We start from the raw sequence: 8,991 nt of genomic DNA on the forward strand, positions 1-8,991 counted from the left end.
TCCCAGCATCCGTGTTCTTGCATCTCCTACTGCATCTGCAGAGTTCTTCACTGAATCAAGATTAAGAAAGCTGACCTCAAGGTCTGCTTTTGACATTAATTTGATTTATATTTTAGATACATTTTATGCATTTTAGTCCTTGTAACTATAAATTGGAAGTCTGAAATATAATCTCTTGTGTACCATTAAATGCTGAGCCATATTCCTAGCCCTTTATTGGTTTTCAAATACAGCAGTTATTTATGTCACAACAGATGAGTAATCATATTATCAAGAGATAAACTGTCTCTGCTGCTGAAATTTTAAGAACACCGGGTTCTAGTAGCTTCTCATATTGGGGAAAAAACCCTAAAAATTGACAATTAGACAAAGGACACAGTAAACAAGACAAAACGTCAGCCCACAGGTTGGGAAAAGATATTCACCAACCCCATATCCAACAGAGGGCTGATCTCCAAAATATACAAAGAACTCAAGAAGCTAGTCTCCAAAACACCAAATAATCCAATTAAAAAGTGGGGTACAGAACTAAATAGACAAATTTCAATAGAGGAATCTAAAATGGCTGAAAGACACATAAGAAAGTGTTCAACATCTTTAGCCATCAGGGAAATGCAAATCAAAACAACTCTGAGATACCATCTTACTCATGTAAGAATGGCCAAAATCAAAAACACCAATGACAGTTTATGTTGGAGATGATGTGGAGAAAGGGGAACACTTCTCCATTGCTGGTGGGACTGCAAACTTGTGCAGGCACTTTGGAAATCAGTATGGCAACTCCTCAGGAAAATGGAAATGAGTCTACCACAAGATCCAGCAATTCTACTCCTAGGTTTATACCCAAAAGAAGCACATTCATCCAACAAGGACATCTGTTCAATGATGTTCATAACAGAATTATTTGTAATAGCCAGAACCTGGAAGCAGCCTAGATGCCCCTCAACTGAAGAATGGATAGAGAAAATGTGGTGCATTTACACAATGGAGTACTACTCAGCTGGGAGATGGGGCGCAATGGAATCTTGAAATTCTCAGGCAAATGGATGGAAGTAGAAGAAACCATCCTGAGTGAGGTAACCCAGTCACAAAAAGACAAACATGGTATGTACTCACTTATATATGGATTCTAGACATAGAGCAAAGGATTGTCAGCCTACAACCCACACCACCAGAGAAGCTAAGAAACAAGGAGGAGTCTAAGAGAGACATACATGGTCCCCTGGAGAAGGGGAAATGGACAAGATCTCCTGAGCAAATTGGGAGCATGGGGGGAGGGGAGAGGGAGCTAGGAGAATGAGAAGGGGAGAAGAGGTGTGGTAAGGAGGACAGGAGGGATCAGGAAGGTTGAGTTTCGGGAAGAATAGAAGAGACCAAGTTAAGAGATACCATAATAGAGGGAGACATAGGTTTAAAGAGAATTCAAGCACTAGGGAAATGTCTGGAGATCTCCAAAGATGACACTAATTAACAATCTAAGCAACAGAGGAGAGGCTACTTTAAATGCCCTCCCCTGATAATGAGATTGAAGACTAACTTATAGCCCATCCTATAGCCTTCATTCAGCAACTGGTGGAAATAGAAGCAGACACCCACAGCTAAACCTTGAACTGAACTGGAATCCAGTTGCAGAGAAGGAGGAGTGATGAGCAAATGGGCCCTGACCAGGCTGGTGAAAGCCACAGAAACAGCTGACCTGAACAACGGGGAGCTCTTGGTCCCAAGACTGATAGCTGGGAAACCAGCATGGGACTGATCCAGACTGCATAAACCTGGGTGTCAGTGAGGAGACCTTGGAAATCTATGGGGCCCCTTATAGTAGATCAGTATTTATCCCTAGCATAGGAATGCACTTTAGAAGCCCATCCCACATAGAGGCTCCCTGAGCCTAGACACATGGGATGGACCTAGGCCCTATCCCAAAGGATATGACAGACTCATAAGACCCCCTATGGAAGGCCTCACCCTCCCTGGGGAGCAAAAAGGGTATGGGATAGGTAGGGTGTTAGTTGGGGGGTACAGGGGAGAAGGGGAGGAAGAGGGAACTGGAATTGACATGTAAAACAATCTTGTTTCTAATTCAAATAAAAAATTTTAAAAAAGCCAATTGGAAATACAACCTTAAAAAATGTACTTACAATAAGCACAAAGCATTTAACTGAACCCCATAAATACATAAAATTATTAACTATAAATGTGAAAAAATGTAAAGGACCCCAAATCTGGAAATGGCGTTGCATGCCTATAACCATAGCACTTGGAAGGTAGAGAGACAAAAGAATGAGAAGTCACATCATCTTCTGCTACTTAGTGAAACTGAAGCAAGCTTAGGCTAAATGACACCCTATCTCCAAGAAAGCCAACCAAACAAATTTAATTAATTCATTAAAGAGAGCAAGCATGCTGGCACAATCTGTAACCCCAGCACATGGGAGGCAGACATGGAAGGATCCAAATTTGAGGCCAGTATAAGCTACACAGTGATACCCTGTGTCAATGAATTAAAAAAACAGCTATTAGTTTGACTTTGCCAAGTTGAAATCTGACAGTTACACCAGTATTTACTTTTGAAAAGTTACATCTTATATTCCTTACTCTGTTTGACTAGAGCCTTGCTTCGTTCTCCCCCAATACACTATTCAGGATAGATTTACATCCCTGCCTCACTTTCTCTTCATCCTGTCGCCACATAATCTAAACCTCAACTTGACTTGGTAGCGACAGAATGGCTGGCTATGGCCTTTGATTATGACACTACACAGCCCACTGCAAGAATCTCCTGCCTTAAAGCCCCTTTCTCTAGTGGCAACACCTCAGAGTTCATATTACATTACACTCACTGTGTTATCAAGTCTGCATTCTCTACTAAACTTCTGAATGCCTCCAGACTTAGGCTTTCTCTTCAGTGAACTCAGCCTCTTTTCTTACTGTTGCCTTCAACTTTACTCCTAGTCACATGAATTTGTTTTCTCTAGGTTCACAATCTGTTCATTCCTAATTTTGTTCCTCTTTATAAATAGCTGTGTGTTTCATCTCTGGCATCCATTGAACCATTAACCATCCTCCATCCTCCTTTGTAAAAAGATCTCATTATTTTGAGTAAAGCTGTACATTGTTACTGGGAACCTTTTCATGACTCTGAAATTATTTTGGGTTCATACATTAGGAAAAAAACTTAAATGGGCATCACAGTGTAGCAGACAATCTATTTACTTTGGGGAAATAAGTGACCTGAATGTAAAATCAGTTCTATTGACCAGCTGTGTTTCTGTTAACAAGTCATTTTCTGAGCTTCACCAAATTGTTATAAATATTAAATGGAAGAGTTGAAAAGCTATTGTGTTGGCTCCAAAAGCAATGCCAGTGCAATTTTCACTACTGTTATTTCTATGTAGAACAGCACTTCCTTTACAGTGTTAGATAAATAGAATGTTTGTCACAAGGTGTTTAATAAGTATTTATAGGGCATATTTCCAGAAGCTAGGAGCCATGGTTTTAATTTTAAAAAAGAAAGAAAAATTAGAATTGAATATAAGACCATAGGGACTAACATAGTTCACCACAAAATATTGAAGTGGAATGGCAATTCTCATGAAGAGAAATTCTCACATAAAAATAATGGCTCACTGTTTATTCAAGTTATTTCTCAAAGAAACGTTAGTATCAGTTGATTGCACCCATGGCAAGTTACAAGGCCTCTGCTCTAATTTCATTGTGTTAGCACTGATGAAAGATTTGGTTCTATGAATAGGGAGAACTTAATTAGGGTCTTTTCAGAATAACTCAGATTCTATATATTTTCCCTGTGACCATTGTGTGTGGTATCCACAGGCAACTACATTGAAATCATTGGAGACTTCACACATTGGGGAAGTTTAAGGGAAAGGCTAATGACCAGAAAGTGCTAATGAGTTAAAAACAGATCTCCTAGCTATGATAAATAAAATAGTAAGGGAATAAATTTACATTAGAACTCAATTTGAAGCCAGGCATAGGTGTTCACACCTTTAGTCCAAATACTTAGGAGGCAGGTGCATGTGGATCTCTGATTGTTCAAGGCTAATCTGGTCTACCTAGTAAATTCCAACAGAGCCAGAGCTACATATTGAGATACTGTCTCAAAAACAAAGCAAAACAGAAACAAACAAACCAAACCCCTCAATTTCTTTGCTAAACAATTGTGCAATACCAAAGAGTAGAGATTGAAATTCTTTGTGAAGATTATACAATGTCCAAAATGTCTTTTGTAAAAAATAAATAAATAAATAAATAAATAAATAAATAAATAAACCTGAAGGATTCTTTAATATGTTCTTCCTAAATTTTCTACAGTTACATAGCTTATGTTGTTCAGCTCAAACCCAAGAGTTAGGATTGAAGTAGCAACTAAAGTGGCTTTTAGCTATAACCACGTGTCTGGCAGGGGCAGCTAATTGTACATAGTCTAGGCTTTTGCTGGTCACGCTGCTGCTCTATAATGACTGCAATTTTAAGATTCTTTTCTTTTGAGTATAGATAAGAGACATTTCTCTTTAGTCAAATTATTAAATTTCAAAACTTTTCAAAATCCAATCTCTTTTGAGACTCAAGGCAGTCTCTTAACTGTGATCCCCTGTAAAATAAACACAAATCATATACTTCTAACATACAGTCTATTTTCCAGCACATGCCTTAGAGTCAAATTAAGCTTCCTAGTGTCATTATTTTCTTCAAACTGTACATTTTAGATATCTTTCTGCCCTACTTGCTCTTTTCCATTGTAGCCTAACCTAAGAATTATCAGTAATAACCATTCCACAACAGACTCAAAGGTATACTATCATGGGATGTCCTCTACCAGGGAAATTAGTTCATTACTTTTTAATTTAGTCTCAAGTAAATTCTCAGGACATGCACAGAAAACAGCCAGATTCCTTGACAAAATTAAGCACTGGCTTATACCCCAGTTATGAATACAGTCTATGTTTCCTTCTGAAACTTTAGGATTCAGACCTTCACAGTACATATTGCTTTCATCATTGCGCTCTTTGAGGCCTCTATTACAATGACCTGTTAAGCTGTGCATTCAACTTTGTTTTTTAGCAAATTCTCCCATGCTACTCCAAAATACAACATGGTCAGGTTATTCTGAGGAACAAACCAACTCTCTAGTATAAACTTATATATTAGTTACTTTTCTGTTATTGTATTAAAATACCAGGATGGAAAACAACGTATAGAAAGAAAATTTTGACTTATGGTTCCAAACGTAAAGTCCATAATAGAAGGAGAGGCATTGGCAGCAAGTGGTCGAAGAAGGAAACTAGCAGATCACATTTCCACCCAAATCAAAGAGAGTTTCCTGTAAGTGGGGCAAGGCCTTATATGTCCACCCCCAGCGATGCACTCCTCCAGGAAGACTCCATGTCCAAACAGTTCTGTAACCTATCCCAAAAGTGCCACCAAATATCAAATATGGGAGCCTCTCAGGATCATTTCTCAGGAACAGAGAAAAGAGCATGATAACTTTTATTTTTATGAAATCTTATTATCAAATATAAGCCTTTACATAAAATGAGGGAAATTATTTTTTCCTATGAGTTATTTTGAAATATTTACATAGAACAATTTTTGGTTTGTGCCTAATTATTTTAAGCAAATATTCTATTTTGTTCACCAATGTTTAGAAATTCAGGTATCAACATATGAGAGGAAGGGGAAGACAAAGAACAAAAGAAGGAGGAAGAAAAAGAGAGGAAGGAATTGTGGGAGAGAGAAAAATATTAGTAACTTAAAAACTGAAATGGCCTTGATTAATGCTAGAGTAATAAATGTATAGATTACTCGAATGAAATTGTCTTTTTAAAAGACATGACCTCAGGGCATATTTTAAGATCTTCAGATATACATGGCTATTAATGACAGTAGCTCCTCTGCTAACTGATATATGGCTAGTTCTTGATTTCCTTTACAAAGAAAAAGTACATCACAATTCCATCCCCAAATCAAAAGGAATAGAGCAAGGAAATGAGCCACACAAGCTAGAAGACCCAAGTGTTTGATCAAGTGTTGTCCCAATCAGAACTATGACTAAAGTTGCATTGTGTGAGCTGTGCAGTGGGATTGTGACTGGCGGTGTTCCAAGGTTGCTAAAAGAAGATGCAGAGTAGCTGAGACATAGAAAGCCCTGAACTCGAGAGCAGTGTCTAGGAGTGAGTTTGAGAACTCCGGAGAAGTTTTGGGCCCAAAAGCATTCAAGTTGCCTTCAACAAAAGGGACACTCTTCAATCACTATGCCTGAATTACATCTTCATAAATCTGAGGTCATAAGAAGACAGGTGGTTGAACCTCAAAGTAGATCCTGAAGAACAGATTAAAACTTCCCAAGAAACAGAATTTTTACTCTTTTAGAGTAATAGCATAGTGATAAAGTTACAAAACTATACATCTAAACTGAAACATTCACTTGAATTGGAGAAATCTGTTCCATATTAAAATACAAATCTAGCAGAAGCGCATGTTTAACCATGCATTCTTTTAACGAGTAATAATAATCATAAGTCAGATACAGTGTCACAAATCTTTAATTCCTGCATCCAGAAGGGAGAAACAAGCAAATGTCTGTGGTTCCAGGCTACTCTGGTCTACATAGGCAGTCTCAGGTCAGCTGTGGCTACATAGTGGAGCCTTGTCTCAAAAAGTCAAACAATAAACATAATCCTGATTTGTAAAATGCATTCTTGCATTGCTTTCCTTTCTGAGTGTTGCTGAGAATTATGGCCCATGCCTTGTACTGTGGTTTAACCTAGATGTGTCTCGGACTTTGATCTGCTATCCTTTATAAAGTTAGTTGGGTTCATTCTGAATACTAGGCATAGCTGTTCCTATCATCTTTTTTGACAGTTCACAAATAATACAATAATATATATCACTTACAGCTCTCTCCCAGTTATGTGTCTCTGTAGAGCCACTTTCCAGATTTGTACCTTGTATGCATGATTGTGTATATGCTTATGTGTGTGCGTGTAAACATGATGTGTACATGGTGGGCATGCATGCCACAGGATATATGTGGAAGCCAGAGAACAATTTTGTGGAGCTAGTTTCCTCTATTTACCCTTATATGGGTTCCCGGGATCAAACTTTAGCCACCAAGCTTGCATGGTAAGTGTCCTTACTCACTGACTCATCTCACCAATCCCAGATTTCTTGTTTTAATACCTGTTTGAGTGAACTCCACAGTAGTTGTGGGGGATCTCAGCATTCATCACTTCATGGATATAGCAAGTAAACCTTGTACTAGAAGTCATGGTTTGAGGCATTTAAGCTGTCAGTGGTCCAACTTCAGAGTTAACTTTAAGCTTTGGTTGAATGAGACTAACTTGGCATTGGTAGTATCACATACAATGGGAGGAAATAAATTTGGCAATAAAATATTCTACTTAACACTTTTAAATATTTGAATTTTTTAGTTTTGCATTTTAAAAAAATCACTAGGGGAAATGTAGATTTAAGACAAATGTGAACAGCACCAAATAAAATAGAGGCAGTACTCAGCAAAGATTTGATTCAAGGTAAATGAAGCATTTTAGAAAGTGCTTAAAGGAGGGAATTCCAAATAATGTGTGTGCTGACACAGGAAGGGAAACATTGTTGCTTATTAGGAACAGGATAATCTTGAGTTGTACACGAGTAAGTTTTCCTTTTTGTGTGTATGACCTGGATAAGTGAGGGCAAAGCCTTGAGAAACGTTTGGAAGCCACTTAAAGGAGGCTGTGTCTTTTACACATATAATTAGGACTAGAGGGTGGAAAGTAAACATATCTTATCTACTTGTGGTAAATTAGCACAGACAGAAGAAATAAGTTGTTGATGCTTGGTGAAGAAGTTCTGCCAAATCTGAGTCAAACTACAACCATCGGATACACTACGCATGCAGGATTCTTGACTCCGGGGGTTTGGTGGTCAAGGGCTTAGGGTGGGACAGAATCTGTTACTTTGCTTAGAGACAGATGTTCTATGGAGCATACTATGGAAAACGGTGCTAGGTAGTATGGCAGATTCATCATTTCCTGCTGAAACATGAAGAGTGAAATGAATGAAAATAACCCTGAAATGTGAAATGGAAATTTGCTCGATTTGCAGAAATTGCCAAAGTTTTGCACGCCAAGCAGATGTGCTTTGCATATTTATAAGCAGACATTTACATTTGAGCATAGGGCCTAATATGCAGTCTTTTTATTCACTGGGTTTGGCGTCCTAACTTCCGAGACCTTCTCTGATAGGTTCATGCATGGTACAAACATAGCTAAAATGGTGGGCACAGACCTTAGCAACAGATTGCCTACATTCAAATGCTGGGGTGCAGTAATGAAAGTGTGAACCTGGGCAAATTCTTTAACCTCATTGTATGCCCGATGTGTCATTTGTAAGACAGAAATAGTGAGAATACATAGATGGCGCAGACCATTCAGACAGCTGATTATTTAATATGATAAAATGTTTCTAAAAATCTCCTGGAATACCGTAAGTCTTCAAAATTTACTCCTAGTTGTCACCCAGGAGATATCTACTGGAATAAATTAGGTTGAATGGACTGTGACAACACATTTCAGATGAGCTGAAGGCATTATTGTTTAATCTAAAATATGAACTAAGAGGAAGAGTGAAGCAGAGAGAATAACGCTAACCTCAGGGGGGGGGGGGAGCAGCACTTTTATCTTTACTAGTATCAGCCCCCTAAATTGCTTATTCTACTATTTTCTTTGACTCCTGATATTTTAAATTTTTTCTAATTATGTGTCCTTATTTTAGAGAAAAAAAGAATTGACTAAAAAAAAAATACTAGGGAAATTTGAAAAGAACATCCAGCTTGCCTTTTAGTTTCCTTGAATCTCTGCTTTTCTTTCTTTCTTTTTCTCCTATTCCTTCCCCGTTAGTGATTTTTCTTGAGGCTATCTTGGAATCAGACATCCTGTTTTGGCTTCATCATATTCTATCATGCATTCAACC

The sequence above is a fragment of the Cricetulus griseus genome (genome assembly GCF_003668045.3).
Source record: "Cricetulus griseus strain 17A/GY chromosome 1 unlocalized genomic scaffold, alternate assembly CriGri-PICRH-1.0 chr1_0, whole genome shotgun sequence".
Classification (NCBI taxonomy): domain Eukaryota; kingdom Metazoa; phylum Chordata; class Mammalia; order Rodentia; family Cricetidae; genus Cricetulus; species Cricetulus griseus.